The sequence below is a fragment of the Phacochoerus africanus genome, chromosome 16 (assembly GCF_016906955.1).
Source record: "Phacochoerus africanus isolate WHEZ1 chromosome 16, ROS_Pafr_v1, whole genome shotgun sequence".
Lineage (NCBI taxonomy): Eukaryota > Metazoa > Chordata > Mammalia > Artiodactyla > Suidae > Phacochoerus > Phacochoerus africanus.
Genome location: NC_062559.1, coordinates 30,143,872 through 30,161,398, shown reverse-complemented (window position 1 = coordinate 30,161,398; position 17,527 = coordinate 30,143,872). Strand labels below are relative to the sequence as shown.

The window sequence follows — 17,527 nt, the reverse complement described above, 5'->3', positions numbered from 1 at the left end:
TTGTACATATATCCACCTCCTTTATTAGATTATGAATTTTCTGAAGGCAAGGATCATAAGAATCTTTGTAACTCTGATATCCTGAATTTATTCATTTACTGAGCACCTGCTATGTGCCAGCAATTGTTAAGTGTAGAAATTTTTACAAAGATGAATACATGATCCTAGCCCTAAAAGAATTCATAGTCTAATGGAAATAAAATTATGTTATATGATTTTAGCAACTGTACAGTTTGAAAAGCACATTTATTTCCATGATATCCTTTGAATTTTAACAACAATAAGTGGTTGGTATAATTAGCCCCATTTTTATAGATGAGGAAAGTGAGTTTCTCTGAGGCTAATTATGCTGTTTCTGGTGACTCAGCTAATCAATGGCAGATCATGAGCTCCTGGTTTCTTACTCCAATCCTGTGGGTGCTTAATAAATACTACTATTAATCCAACAAGGCATGATTGTGTTGTTGGATTATTAATACTGTTGGATTATTGGTTGTCTTGCTTCTTTTTCTTCTCTTTCTGATCAAATGAAAATATTTATAAACACCTCCCTAAACATCTGTCTTAAATCCATTCCATAAGTAAGTTACATAAAATCAAAACTGAAACTCCTGATCTGACCAGATGAATTGTGAACACAGAATCTTTCAAAATAAATCAAAATATTCACATACCCTAAAAAATTTAGTACCACAAATCCGATTCAGTCCATTTTAACAGTCAAAAAAAACTACTTTTGTGCATAAGGCATTGCATGCAATAGAAGGATACGTTAGTACTTGCCCTCATGGTTCCATTTCAAAGAATTGCTGTGCCAGAAGTTGTTTCCTCTGTTATGGGTCCAGGAAAATCTGATTCTTGTTAGGATCACTTCCTATACACAGGGAAAGTAGGAGAATGCTGCTTTGATTCAATCCAGTCTACACATAACACTGTGCCTGCCAGGCTGGATTTGTATTAAAAAGAGAAAAAAGAATAATATGTTACTCAAAAGCTTCTGTGTTGCAATCAGAGGGGTAGTGGGGAGAGGGCTGGAGTGATGATGACATCCTGTGTATATGGAAGAAATATTATAAAGAATCATTGAAGACAATCAGACTATATGATATGTATGTTAATTAGAGTAAGCAATAGATCAAACCAGATGCAAATTGTGCACGGAGTTACCAACTGAGGAGTCATTTAAAGAGTGTTAAATATTCTGAACATCAGTATGACATATCTCAATTGGTATAAATGTAGAGAGTTCTGTGGATCTCACCTTGACTTTGGGTCTATTTTATTCTCCAGTATAGTTACACAACAGGAATAGGCACCTCTGGCCCATATTTGAACAATGAGCTTCCCCTTCTGTTTTTTTTTTTTTTTAAGTCTCCCCAAACCACACTTTGGGATAAAAGTATGTTTACCATTATTGAAAATACTGTAACATGGGGATGTTTGAGTATCTTAAACTGAACATTATCAAACTGCAGATCACAAAACAAGTATAATTCTGCTACTGTGTATCCTATTCATTCATTTATTCTGTGTATTTTTATTGACAATTTACCCTGAGACTATAAAATGATGAAGCACAGTTCTTTTTCATAGAAAGCCACAGCTTAGTGAAGAAAGACAAATGCAAAATTATCTCTTTCAGTGAAAGTATATCAGTTAATATTGAATATGAGAGCCAAATGAAGATGAAGGCGGCCAAGTCACTTAATGAGGGTATAATGTCAACATAATCATTAGGTCTTTAAAGAAGCCACTGCGTGGCTCTTCTTTATCCCTGCAGTGCCTAGAAGCTTTGCTGACACATGGAAGACAGTAAACGTTGCATGAATGAATGAATGAATAATGGAAATAAATATTACATTCAAATAACCCCAAAAGTCAGTTTTCTTGGCTCCAGTGAATAAATAAATGTTAATCTAAGAGTGAATGAAATAAATACTGCAGACCTGATGCTCAAAATGTTTAGAAATGGCCAGTTTTCTTGGAGGAGTAGCTTGACCCATCACTGCCCTGCATTTTTCACCCAATAACCTAATCATTTTATAAGATGGACTGAGTGAGAAGGAGAATAAGTTGACCGTGTGACAGGTAAAGCACGTCCTCATTTTCACAGGGGCTTAGCCTCCCCAGTATATTCCCATAGTCTCAATATAATATTTTGACTTTAGGGCTCCTAGTGAGTCCTGGAGGTTTTTTTTTTCACCTCACACATTGAAAACATCATCTGTTTTAGTGTTCTGCTTATGACATCACTTGGACATACTGTAAACATGATAGCATATTTTATGGCACTGGAAAAATAAGCAAGGAAAGGAAATATCCTTCCTCATGCTTTGGTCAAATATATTTTATAGTTAACTAAACTTAGCACACATGGGGTTTCCAGGAATGTTCAGAAATGAGTTTCCTACTTCGACTAAAGTTGATCTAATGAATGCAACTATTCACAGCAAAACTTAGAGATTCCTTGAAAATGTATTACTTCCTGTTTCCAAAGACGTATTAGCTCCTCTACAAAAAAGTCTTTACTATAATTATAGTTCTAGGTCGCTAATATTGAAAGGCTTATGGCTCACTTTCAAGCTCTCCAAATTCAAACAAAGGATTAAAATCTGAAAGTTTCAAGTGATTTTAAGTTGCTTTTTCTCCCCACACCTGGCAGAATCACAACCATGGGCTCAATCTCATTTTTATTGAAGAGTCATTAGGCAGAGAAGTGAGAATAAAATGAAATGAATTAAATTCAAGTAGAGGACATACAGAGAAAAAAGCGATAGGAAGCAAACAGAAACAAAGCACAAAAAAGAGTCAGTCATGAAATTCCTCTCTAGCAAAAGGTCCTGTGGGATCCAAGCTCTTAGTACTCTCCTGATGCTTTCAGAAGTAGGCCTTATACGTGCTATTTCAAAGTGCAACAGGGTAAGATGCTTATCATGTAGGTTTTTAAAAGTCATACAAAAAAGCAGTATTTAGTCATTTCTTCAAGTATGATTCAAAAGGTTACAGCATCCCAGTTTTGCCTCAAATTCAGTTGCCCTGAAAATAGGCAGTTGAAATTATCCATTGATGCATATTGTTTATATAGATAGCCCCAACTTATCCTGTCAATGGAAGTCATCTCGGCAGTAAAGATTAAGTACTAAAATTATTTTTCATTAGGTTTTAATTTGTGACTCATCTGAGATCTGTTAACAGGATAAGGCATTTGGTTGATTCGTTTTTAAAAAGTTAAGAAAAAAGAATATATAATTAAGTTTAACTTGTCCAGTGTTGCTTAAAGATTTTAAAAAAATCAGGTTCATATGCTTACATGCAAAAAACATTCTACTGCCTAGAGAAAAAAAGCATAACTAGTTTGTTATTTGTCTTCCAGCTGACCCACACAGAGGAATTCTATTCCATTATCTTGAAGTAAACTGCTACTTGTAACCTTATAAGCATAGGTTTGTTGTTTTGTTCAAGCATTTACGAGGAATGTTTAAAAGAATCTTGAGTTACTTCAGCAGCTATTTATCGATGCATTTTATGCCTTTTGTTAGCTACAATCTCAGTCATTTTAGTACATAGAGCCCTAATCTTCAAATCTGTCATTCCCATTTTGCATTACAAATCATTTGTAGTTTTATAACTGTCATTTCCAAGGACATCTGGAAAAGATGGATTTATGAAAGGTTACCATGCATTCTAAGAAGGCCGAGAATTAGCATGACTTTGTAAAGGTTCTTATAAATTGAGCAGAGCCATCACTGGCAATGATGTGTCCTTCTGCTTTTGTCAAGTATCTTTATTTAAATATTAAAGGAGAGATATGACCTTTGACCTTGGAGATCCCTGTGACCTGGCAATGGCTCAATGTATTAGCTGTCAATGGAGTGTTATGGCCTGACTCTCTCAAGGCCCCTATTTGTGGACAGTGTTATAATAACCCTTCCATTAGGCATCCCCAAGGCAAATAACCTCAGCTTTAACAGAGTCAGTTTAAAATTCCTTAGAGTAACATTAAGAGACTATCTGGTTTGTGTCAGTTTAAGATCAACTACTCCCTGCATAGGTTCAATTCTGTAAATTTTAAGTAGCCACAGTTATTTAAGAACTATTTCATATATGCCTGCGGGTAAATACTAGACACATAAGAGTGTAGAAAGAACCCCATCTACTTCTTTGATTTCTTAACCAGCCTCTTTAGAGATTAAGTGAATCCAAATAGCCCTGAGAATCTATTTTTTTAATGACTCTTTCCATCTGTATACATATCTTTTGTTGATGGAAATTCCACAGAGTTGCTGCTTTTGGTATGGAAAGGATTGGGAGACATCAAGCACAATTGGAAGAAACAGGTAATAATCATTAGGAAGCAGGCTTACTTCCCTATGTGTGTGCCAGGGCTTAAGTAATGGAATTAAGACTAAAGTATTTGTTTTTTTCTGCCTTTTCATTGTAATTTGTCTGCCTCTTAAACTAGATTATTCCCAGGTAAGTAAATCTGGCTATGCTTGGATTAAGTGCTTACATCTGAATCACAAATTATCACTGCCCTTATTTCTAACTATTTATTACCAGGTTCAGACTGTGTGGGGAAATCTGAGGTCAAAAGACATCTTTATCTGTGAGAAATCAAGGTCAAGCTATCCTAAAATGCTTTGAAAAATCATAGTTGTCATAGTTGTCATCTTAAGTCTTAAATTAAATCACTGCAGATGATGTGACTACTTCAAATATTTGGCCATGAAATGAACTGAATGTCTCTTCTGAATCCAACTTTTGTGTTTGGGTGTCTATGATATTTATTGAATATCATTCAAATTAAAAAATAAACAAATTTATAGGTGATTATAGATGACTTTTCAATCTTTTCAACCTGCATTGTTTTATATCCTCAGTCAAATACAAATTAATAAACTGGTTTAATTGGGAAATTTTACTTTTTAAACTAATGGAAAAGTCAGCAAATGTTTATAGAGTGCCTACCACGTATACATGACATTGAGATAAACATACACATCTTTCAATATTCTTTTCATACTTACAGTAAAAACCTAGCCATTTTTTTTTAAATAATAGACTAATTTTTAGGGAAATAAATTATATGTGTAGTGCTTGCTTTTACTTAATAATACCAAAGACTTAAAGGGTAAATAATTATTGATTGAATTAGGTTTGTCCCACATCAAGTTAACTGCTATTTAAAAAAAAAAAAAAGTGATCTCATGAGCTAAAACCCCAGTGCTCATAAACAATACTTAGCTTATGATTTACAGTGAAATCACAATTCTCCATTTCTTGTTCTCTGTGTCTCTGACATTGCATGTGAGACCATAGGGCAATACATGCCCTACGACATAATATAGGATGTAATTTAAAGGGTCCTATTGATGCCGTAAATCACAAGGAGTTCTGCTGGAGCAGTTTATGAATGGCAGTAAAACACTGACTGGATTATATTGTTAAAATTATGTACCACGTGCAAGTATTATTATTTGTAATTGGAGATAAAGTATTACAAAACACAAAAATATGGGAATGTCATTTTCTTGTTATTTACAGGTTTCTTTTATGCAAGAAGATGTGTTTTTGGATAAAATAGGAAATCCAGGGTTATAGAATATCTGTCATTCTGGAGAAAGCATTTGTGGGCTCTGAGAGTAGCATGTAATAGAGCATATTCTGACAGGTACATACATAACCCAATTTCTAAAAGTACAAAAGACTATCTACATATGGGCTACTAGCATACTAGGTTGTACTAGGTTGTGAGTACACAAAACAACATAACACCACAATGACTATGGGAGTATAACGATCTAAAAATAAGTTGAAGAGTGTAAAATATTAACCAACCTGTTATTGCTCTTTACAAGAAAACTGCAGTTATGATGGACTTAATTTTCCAACAAATGGATGGGTTTTTGTTGACATATATCCATTCTGAAGCTTGAAATTATGTATTTTCAAGTTTCTTTTCTGGAAAGATAAAATGACAATGGAAATTTCTTCAACTATTCTGGACACATCCTTGATAATACAGAGGAATTCCAGTCTTCTAGCTCGTTTAGCTGTATTCTTGCATTATGGGTAAACCATCTAAGTGGATGTGCCTATATGACTAAACCAGATGGCCTGGATTATAGCCAAACAATTCTTCCTTCTGTTATTTTTTTTTTCCTCAAAGGCACTAAGATAACATATAGTGGGATCAAGAGTAATTTCAGAATATTTTAGGTGGATCTTTGGGCAATTCAGATTATCCCATAAGAAGTCAATCCCTAGCAATATTCTAAAATAGGTTAACACTTGATTATCTCCTACTTTCTCTCCCAGGCATTGAATAGCAATGGCCATCATCCCCAAGTTTATCTCTAGTTTCCCAAGGATCAAAAAGGGCACTCTAGAATTATTCTTCTGGATTATTGCCTGTCAGACAACTCAAGAAAACTTTTAACACTATAATATGACTAAGAGCAAGATTTCATGAGTAAGATTACCTGAGTTTCCATCCTTACTAGTTGTGGGACTTCAGTCAAGTTATTTAACTTCTCCATGCCTGAATTTCTTCATAGGGTAATATAAAAGATTTGTATTTTAATTCATATAGAGTACCCACAACAATGACTAACAAGTGAAAATCATCATATTTATGTTTGTTATTAAGATCTAAGAAAGACAGAGCTTAATTAGCCAATATTCTGAAATATATACACAATTTTTTACAAAATAAATTCTGGATTATTGAATTATTGATTTTGATTGTTATCTATCACTTCATAAATTTATTTTCAACAGATTTTTTCAAACACGTATGCTATGCACTAAGCTAGATGCTATGAAATACACAAAAATAGTTTAAAAAGATTCTTTTTCTCAGTGAACTTAAATTCTATTATCATAACTTTGAGTTACAGTTCTTATAGCTAAAAGTGATCAATATTTAATATCACTATGCATTTTTCTAGTTGTTTCCTGTATATAATTTCATTTAAATAATTGAGAACATATGGTGCATATGATATATTTACACACATATATGCATATGTGTATATATGTATATCATATGCATATATTATATTTATTTAAAATAAATAAATATTTTAAATGACTGCATACGTTTCCATAGCAAGGATGAACAGTTAATGAATCAACTTTGTAGGAAATATATGTCTCCTTATTTTTTCTATTGTTAATAAGTTTAAAATAAACAGACTTCCACAGAAATCTCTGCCTTATCTTAAAACTGTTTTCTTGTGATGTGTTTTAAGAAATGAAATTAGCATCAAAAATGTTAAGGGCTTTATGTATTCTTATATATAATGTCACGTTACTGAGTATATGCAATTTAAACCCTCCAAGTTGTAGCAGAATGCAATCTTAAAACAGATTTTCATCTTTCTCAATCTGGTAAGTATAAAACTATATTTTATTTATCTTTAAATTTGCAATTTCACCAAGGATAATACATTATTAAACTTTATTTATGATGTTTCTTCTTTTTGTTTTCTTACACTGATCTCTTTCCTACTCTTAAATTTTCATTCATTTAACTGAGAATAATAGAATTATTATCCCAGAAATAGAAAGAGAAACAAAATTTTTAATTACCTTCAAAATAGAAATTTTTGCATGAGTAAGAATATTTGAAAAGTTTTTTTTGAAGTCATTTTCTGCTAAATCCAATATCAAGATTATCCCTTGATTTGCTCCTATTGCATTTAAAAAGTTCATGTTCATCAGTAAATTTTTCCTGCTTCTTCACAGGTCTAGTAATAGCAAATTATACTTCAAAATTTGTAAAAAATAAATCTGTCTTGGAATAAAGGCAAAACTGAAACATACTAATTTTAAAAAGCCTACGTCCAAGTCTTATTACACTTAGGGCATAATCCTTACTCCTAGGACATAGACTTTCTCAAATAAAAGCCTAAGATGTTTACCGAGGACTCGCCACTTTGAGTCTGAATTTTAATTTATTTAAATAATTCTCTGCTTTCTGAAACAAATTGAAAAAAAAAAATTCTTCACATGGTTTGCATGGAGTATTATTTAGGAAAGTGGGGAATATTTAGCCCTAGATTGAGCACTGCTACAGACTCCCAAAAATTCATAAAGCAAGACTCAAAAGGACCAAACATTTTCCAAGGAACTCAACTGCATTTCAGAACGAACAACTATGTGAGTGAGCCACAAAGTGTCTCTTTCCCAGTTGAACCTTGAGATGACTGCAGCATTATAGACCAGGAATCCAGACATAACTTAGCAGTTTCTCTTGATTCTGAGCTGTCTTATAGAGCCTTATAGAGGCTCAGAATCAAAAGAAACTGCTAAGTTATGTCTGGATTCCTGGTCTATAGAAACTGTAGGGTAATAAGTGTTGTTTAAACCATTAAATTTGAGTGTTTATTTTTATGTAGAAAAAGATAACTAATACAGAAGGGAACTTCTACAACCTAACAAAGGGTATTTATGAAACACCTAAAGCAAACATATTTAATGGTAAAACAATGAATGTTTTCTACCTGAAAGATCAGAAACATACAGGGATGTCTGGTCTCACCACTTTTGTTCAATTTCTACTGTGGGTTATAGCCAGTGAAGCTTCAGGTAAGAAAAAGAAATAAAAGGAATCCATATTGAAAAAGGATAAGTAAAAAGTAAAACTGTCTTGATGCTACAACACATAGAAAATTTGATGGACTTTACAAAATTCAGAGGCCAGAGGCTCAACTTATTTAAGAAGGTATTTCTTCCAAAATTGATTTATAGATTCAAAATAATTCCAATCAAAATTTCAGCTATTTGCAAAATTTATAAGCTGATTCTAAAATTAATATAGAAATGTAAGCGATCTTGAAAAAGAAGGAAAAAAATTTAATCTACACTATGTGCTTTCAAGACATGTTGTAAAGGCACAATAATCCAGACAGTGTGGTATTGACATAAATTAGTGAAAGAAGTCAATAGAACAGAATAGATAGTCTAGAAATACACCTACAAATATACAGACAATTGGTTTTCAACAAAAGGCATGGATAATTCAGTGGAAGAAGTGTAGTCTTTTCGACAAATGGTACTTGAAAAATTGGATATAAACAAAAAAAAGAGAAAGAAAGAGAGAAGAAAGAAAAAGAAAGAAAGAAAGAAAGAAAGAAGGGAAGAAAGAAAGAAAGAAAGAAAGAAGGAAGGAAAGAAGAAGAAAGCAAAGAAGAAAAAGAAAGAAAGAAAGAAAGAAAGAAAGAAAGAAAGAAAAGAAGAAGAAGAAAAAAGAAAGAAAGAAAGAAAGAAAGAAAGAAGAAAGAAGGGAAAGAAAGAAGAAAGGAAGGAAGAAAGAAAAAGGAAGGAAGGAAGGGAAGGAAGGAAAGAAAGAAAGGAAAAGAAAGAAAGAAAGAAAGAAAGAAAGAAAGAAGAAAGAAAGAAGAAAGAAAGAAAAGAAAGAAAAGAAAGGAAGGAAGGAAGGAAGGAAGGAAGGAAGGACGGAAGGAAGGACTGGACATCCATGCATAAAATTGGATATCCAGGAAGTTCCTGTTGTGGCTCTGCAGTTAAGAACCTGACTAGTATCCATGAGGATGTAGGTTTGATCCCTGGCTTCACTCAGTGGGTTAAGACTCTGGCATTGCCATGAATTGTGGTGTATGTCGCATGAGCAGCTCAGCTGCATTGTTGTGGCTGTGGTGTAGGCTGACAGCTGCAGCTCTGATTTAACCACTAGCCAGGGAACTTCCATATGCCACAAGCTTAAAAAGAAAAAAGAAAAGGATATCCATATTCATAGAAAGAGAAAAACTAAATTAAAATACAAAAAAAGAGACAAATAGTCCCTACCTCCACACACATGAACAGGTTGAACCTCTCTATACTGATAAATACAACTTACCAAAACTTAACAGCAAGCTTTATATTTATTTTTTAAAAATGGATAAGCATTTCCATTGCTAAGGTATAGTTTTAAAAAGTTAAAAGGTAACCATCATACAGGCGTAAAATAAATAAACTTTCATTAAAATCAATTGTATAACTATCAGACAAAATTTCTTTGCACTGTTATGGGCAAGGGTCATTTGCTTTTCTCTAATACAGGAACTATTTACATTACAATCAATTTTATGCCAGTTCACACCTACCCCTTCAGAGTTATAAAACCATTAGTCAATACAAATTCAGTCTAAGTTACAGGCACTGGAAAAGCATCTAGTACTCTCTTTTACATTTTTCCAATACTTAATACTTTTTTCTTGAAAGGATTATTTTTGTTGACACAACTAAAATCAGGAAGCCGGAGTTCCCATCGTGGCGCTGTGGTTAACGAATCCGACTAGGAACCACGAGGTTGCGGGTTCGGTCCCTGCCCTTGCTCAGTGGGTTAACGATCCGGCGTTGCTGTGAGCTGTGGTGTAGGTTGCAGACAGAGCTCGGATCCTGCATTGCTGTGGCTCTGGTGCAGGCCAGCAGCTACTGCTCCGATTAGACCCCTAGCCTGGGAACCTCCATATGCCACGGGAGCGGCCCTAGAAAATTTAAAAAGACTAAATAAATAAATAAAGTCAGGAAGCTTAAATCATTGCTAATTTAACATTATACTATTGATAGAAGTTAATAAATTGATAGTTATAAAAGAGTAAAAAATATGTAAGTATTACAAAGGAAGAAAAACATTCTCAGAGAGTGTCTATATAGAAAATTCAAGAACATACACAATTGTATTATTATAACTAACAAAGTTATCTAGAAAGAGGCTTTTTTTTGATTAAATGTCAACATACAAAGATCACTGGTTTAGACTGATCAAGAAAAAAAAATTGAGTGAAAGACTCAAATTCCTAAAGTTAGGAATAAAAGAAAGAAGTTCACTATCAATCTTAAAAAAAATAAAGTGGGTTATAAGGAAATACTATGAATAACTGTGTGCTAACAAATTAAATAAAATGAAATGGACAAATTCCTAGAAATATAAAAATCAATAGCTTTCTACCCCAAATGTAAGCATAGAAAAAATTTAAAACATTCACATCCTAATGGAAGAAAAATTTTTAATGAAAGCTATAATTTAACAAAAGATGCACAAGATTTTAGAAAAAAATATAGTTGGAATATGAAAAGAATCTGAAAGAAAGTGGATGTGTACACATACATGGCTGAGTCACTTTGTTGTACAGGAGAAATTATCACAGGGCTGTAATTCAACTATGCTTCAATAAAAATGAAAAAAAATGAAAAAAAAATGAAAAAAAAAGAAAAATAATTTTGTGTTTATTTGGACTAGTAAATCATATTTGTGTATTTTTTAAAGTCTGGACTATTATACATATCTTTTTATATATCATACTGCTCATATTATTTTATATATTTAGGCTATTAGCTATTAACTACATCTTTAAAAAATGATAAACACTAGCTAACTTAAAAAAAAAAGAATTTACTAAAAATTATAAGAAGGCTTACCATGACTTGGCATAGTGGTCTCACCATATACTCTGGGAAGAAGCCACTTTCTTCAGGAAGCCTCTCCAGACCCCCATAGGTCTGGGTTACTCAGGCCTCCCATGTGATCCTATGTCTAATTGTGGGTATATTGGTTCCTCTCTTCCACCAATGAGTTCCTTAGGAATGGGAACTAAGGAAACCTTCTCTCTGCTAACCATTGGTAGAATATAAAACATAGGACATCTGGCAGGAAAGCAAGAGATGTTTGATAAATGGATAAATCAATGAGTGGGTAAAGCTACATTTTTACAGTGATCCTGTCCATTTTGCATTCAGAATTATTTGCATTCTGTGAATATCAAGAGAACAACTTTTTAAAGATATAAATTATCTTCACAAGTAGGAGAAATAAAATAGGAACAGTAAGGAGGGATGCAAAAAAGAATTGCAACCAAGTTTCACTGTGTTTGAAAAGGAAAAAGAGCTATCTCTCTGACACCTAAATTTCCTCATACACATATATCAAACTTAGAGAAACTTGTCACATTGGCCATGTGTCCCTAAGACAAGGAAATGGGGGTTTCAATATGTGAACAGCTCTATGATGCCTGCAAGGAACTCAGATGGAGAATCTCTTAATCCCCTGCTCTGGTCTTAAACATTAGCACATGGGAGTCATGCCTGCTTCTCTGCAAATGACCATGTCTCACACACAAGGCCAAGTCTGTCATAAGATTAGGCAATGTTCTCTTAGTTCTGGTGTATCTACTGGAGTGTTTCCATTTTCCAGTAATAGAAATTCCCACCCAAACTGGCTAAAATATTAAATGAGAATTTGCTTAAACCACAGAACTTAAAAAGACATGTGATAAGGCAGGATTTAGGTGACAAGAGTGTTCCAGTCATGACAACTCTCTGGAATTCTCAAAGTTCCTTCCCACATCTATCAGCTTTGTCCTTGTGCTAACTTTACTCCAGATGACGAAGTGGAATAAAGTAATAGGACCCGCATGCTGCCCTGTTCACAGACATGGAGAGACAGCAAGCAAATCACTTTGTAAAACCATTAAATGAAGGTCCTGAGCTTCATGAACTTTATTACCTTTGAATCAATTATGTTGCCAAGGAAAAGTCATGAGCCAGTTGTTGTAAGCCTGAGTCACTTGAACCAATCCCCACTGCAAGAATACACACTTGAAACTCAGGATGGAATCAGTTGTACTAGAGTGACACAGCTTCTTCCCAAGGGAGAGAAGCTAGTCTATGTCATTCCCATACTGTTGAAGAAGGCTCCAAATGCTTTTGCTATTATTCAAATGTTTTAGAGTATGTTTTTGACATACTGGTAGTAAATGCCTTCTAATACTCATGAGTCACCTCTATCCACAAGGTATACCACACATGACTGACTCAAGAAGTATCTAGGCACAGTTTTCTAACCACACTACTTCAATCATTATTATAAAGAAGGAGTTTCAATAAATAACTTGCCTATATCCTAACAGGTAATAATTTAGTCATGGTAAAATTGCAGAATAAATAATTTAATATTGCCAGAGACACCTGGTCAGCATTCTAGCCCACAAGCAAATCCAAACTTCTGTCCTATCATGAGATCCAATTGGAAAATGATGCTGTCACAGGAAGATATGCAGGTGATATTTGCAGAAGTAGGAGACTACCTGTCTCTGTACCCATGTCTCCTAATGGATTCTTCCTCTTTCTCTACAATACAGCACACTGGCCTTTCTATTCCTCAGACAGACAAAGTTGTTTCAATAGTGAGGCCTTTTTAACATTTACTCTCTCTTCCACCTGGGCTGGTCCTTTATGCATCTTGTACACTCACAGCTTTGTGATCTCTATTCAAATATTACCAAATCTGTGATGCTGTCCTTGATCACAAGTTCAAAGCACATATCTTTGCTCTCATCACTCTCTATAATATTATCACCCTTTATTTTCTTCATAGGACTAATAATACCAGAGTATTATATATATTTTTACTAAATTTTACCGTGTACTTTTATTAAATTTGTAAATTGTCCAACAACAAATACCACCTTTGTGATGAAAAGTGCAACGAGCTTAGAGGGAGAAGCTGTGATCTGGGTTATGTAATCTAAGACCTGTCACTCATTACGTTTATACTGAGATTTTGGATCTTTATGATGTATAAATGAATTATTGTCTAGGGAAGCACTTTGAAAATTATAAAATTCTATGCACCTCAAATTCTTTCTGTACTAACCAAGTTGTCAGATAGATGATAGATGGATGGGTGGATAGATAGATAGATAGATAGATAGACAGACAGACAGAAATGCTGGAATGGGTAATAGAAACTATGATAATAGCATTCCACCAAATAGTTTACCTAAAAATTTAATAAATAAAAATAGAGAAACACCTTATCTTTGATAATAGTTACCATAGCTATTATGTGCTGGGCTCTAAATAAATATATGCAGGAAGTTGTACTAAATTCTTTATGTACTTTCTCTTATTTAATCCTCACTAACAACTTAATACATTGCTTATTAATTTTCTTGCCATTTTACTCATGAAGAGACTGATACACAGAGAGATTAAGTGAATCCTAAATGTTGAACAGCCCTTAAATTGCAGAGCAGGGACTTGAGCCAATTTTGTCCAACTACAAGGGCTATGCGGCTCTCTCTCAACTGTTACAAATATCTTAAATATTAATGCAGCTCAGCATCTAATCTGAATGTATCTAAGACTCTTTGCGTTTTCTTACATGTTAAATGAATGTGATCTATCTGGAAAAATACCTCAAGTGATTGGGGCTACTCAAAACAATTACTGGAGACAGTAGAACCTAGAGTGGTGAATACAAACTGAAAAATAAAGTCATTCAAAACCTCAAACTTCTTCCTTTCATGAGCAATAAAAAAAAATAGACCAGCTTTTTTTCATTGAAGTAATACATCTTCATCGCTTTTTCTTCTTCAATCTCATCCTCTTCCTCCTCCCCCTTTCCCTTCTATTTTTTTGTCTTCCCTCTTATCTTTCTCTCTCCTCTTCTACTTCCTTTAATTCTTAGCCCCTCTATCTTTCGTTTTCTGTTTTTGCCTTTTCTGAGACCATATTCATGCTAACAGGTTTGAATATCAAGTCTATTGAGCAGTCCCCATCTCTTGCACACACTCTTCAGTCATCTACAAAAACTATAGATATTTCACTGTTCTCACTAATAAACTATGCGTACTACTTACAAAACTCTAAATTGAGTGCTTTTAAAACTCAAGTCTACACAGGTATTATGATTTTCCTTATTTTTTTTTGTCTTTTTTTTTGGCATTTCTTGGGCGGCTCCCGCGGCATATGGAGGTTCCCAGGCTAGGGGTGGAATCGGAGCTGTAGCCACCAGCCTATGCCAGAGCCACAGCAATGCCAGATCCGAGCCGCGTCTGCAACCTACACCACAGCTCATGGCAACGCCGGATCGTTAACCCACTGAGCAAGGGCAGGGACCGAACACGCAACCTCATGGTTCCTAGTCAGATTCGTTAACCATTGCGCCATGACAGGAACTCCTGATTTTCCTTATTTTTAAGGTGTAAAGTCTTGAATTAATTCTTTACTGTGTATTCCTTCATCTGCTGACACATTCCAAGTCCTACTCATCCAGTAAATCTTTATTGAAGAAATAACTGTATTGTAAGTAGTATGTCAATTGTTCCTGTAGCTAAACTGAGGTCCCAAAATCCGGGTACTAGCATTTGTGTCTGAAACCAATTGACCTAGGATTCTAACCTTAGTTCTATGATGGTGACTGATCACACAAATTCTCCTATCTCAGTTGAGCACTGTTTAGCAAGAAAATGATGAAGTCTCATCTTCTTCTGACCATAGCTGGAAAAGGTTCTCTGTTTTCAAGAATCCGTATAATTAGATTGGGCCCATTTAGAAATATCTCCCACTTTAAGATCCTTAATTTAAGCACCTCTGCAAAGTCCCATTTGCCATTAAGGTAATCACAGGCTCCAAGAATTGGAACGTGGAATCCTTGGAGGGGGAGCTATTATTCTGCCTCCTACAGGGGTCTTAAAGCTAATATTTGTGTTGAGTGGAGATCTAGTTACATTTTAAGAATCCTCCCCCAAATAAGTACACTTAACTCTACTACCATTTTGCTTCATCTGCCTTTTTTGTCTTCAAACCAGAAAGTTAGGATTGTCATTGGTTAAAGAGATGTGGAAACTAAGATTGTAGCAAGTACTATGGGAAAATGAAGAGAAAGTACTATGGGAGAAATAGAGACAACTGGGTCTGTAAACCATCAATATAAATGTATAATGTATCTTAATTTGTCTTTGACTAAATTCATTTATATATGCTTCAAATTTTAAGAAAATAATAAAAAGCTATGTAGTGAAAATATTCCATCTTCTCCCCCTTTTACGCAAATATTAGGTTCTCGTACATCCTTAAATAGCTTATTGTTGCAGATACAGCAAATACAAATACATATTCCTACCTATCTCTTTATCACCCCAAAGAGAATAATCTATTTATATGTACATACATAGAATATGTAGACTATTAATGGAAAGAGGCAAGATTTATTGGGAATTATTGGGCATTCATAGACGTGTGGGAAAGGCATTTAAAAGATAAACATAGGGTTTAATGATACATTTTATACTAAAAAGAAAAAGAGCATGCTTATCGCCTGTCTGGGAAGTTATTTGAGAACAGTATGTCTCAGTTCACCATCTCACTATACTTCTTCCTCCTCCACCTCTCTTCCTACACACACACACACACACACACACACACACACTGAAAGAAGTACTTTCTTATTTATTTATTTATTTTTTTTTGTCTTTTGTTGTTGTTGTTGTTGTTGTTGCTGCTATTTCTTGGGCCGCTCCCCCGGCATATGGAGGTTCCCAGGCTAGGGGTTGAATCAGAGCTGTAGCCACCGGCCTACGCCAGAGCCACAGCAACGCGGGATCCGAGCCGCGTCTGCAACCTACACCACAGCTCACGGCAACGCTGGATCGTTAACCCACTGAGCGAGGGCAGGGACCGAACCCGCAACTTCATGGTTCCTAGTCAGATTCATTAACCACTGCGCCACGACGGGAACTCACCTGAAAGAAGTACTTTCTTACTCTGGGCCTTGGAGAAGTGACACAAAGATCCTTTGACCAAATACCTGAATAATTTGGGTCCTATGTGACAAAGACATGAGAAGAGCTAATTACTCCAAATAAGTCTAAATTTTCTGACTTCAAAGAGTTACATTCCATGGCCAAAAGTATTCATGAGCCTCCTAAATCACTCACAGTAGTCTGTTTGCCTCTGCTTAAAGAACCCTTCTCTCTTCCTTGAACAGCGTTAGCCCCCACTCTGCCTTTAGATCTCAGCTTCCCTGAGACTGGTCCAGATGCCCCAATCTGTGCTTCCATAATGCCCTTAATTCTGCTAGTATAGCACATACTATAATATATTGAAAGTTCAGATTTTATATTCTCCTCAGCAACAACCATTTTTTCTTTAGGGAATCCTTATTAAAGAAACAGTGAATGAATTAATGGATGAATTCTAGAATAGCAGATTTTTCTGTATCCATTGTTGCAATATTTGATATTATTTTCACCTCTGAAACATCTTTTAAATAAACTGAAAGAACGTATAAATACTTATCTCACTGCAATTAAAAGAACTGACAAAGAGGTTGGAAAAGATTCATTTCAACGAATGGTCATAGCCTCGAGTCAATGCCATTTCATTATCTGAAGATCTTGATGCTTGCACACTTTCCTTACCTATATTAACCATCAACTAATAATTTATTAATGAAATAACATGTTAAGCAAAATACTATGTTAAATAATGTGAGATATAAAGAAAGCTAAGATAGAATTTTTGCTTCCAATGCCCATCCATCTACTGAAGAAGGCAATAAATGAATGAAATGGAAAGTATCAATACGTGGAGTTTCCTGATTTAGTGGCTAGCTTTTTTCACTGCTATGGCACGGTTCAATCCGGGGTCTGGGAACTGAAATCTCACACATATCAAGCCACTGTCCACAGCAACTATACAAAAAAAAAATTAATACAATGATAGATTTTTAAGC

General features: G+C 34.5%; 1 long non-coding RNA gene across 1 annotated transcript; it reads right to left on the bottom strand.

The window, feature by feature from the left end:
* Positions 1-728: 728 nt before the first annotated feature.
* Positions 729-6,610, bottom strand: LOC125117753 (uncharacterized). Its single transcript, XR_007132718.1, has 3 exons — positions 6,483-6,610; positions 5,839-5,961; positions 729-946 (listed from the first exon to the last, which is right to left on the bottom strand). It is a non-coding gene; the product is annotated as an uncharacterized LOC125117753 (long non-coding RNA).
* Positions 6,611-17,527: the final 10,917 nt, after the last annotated feature.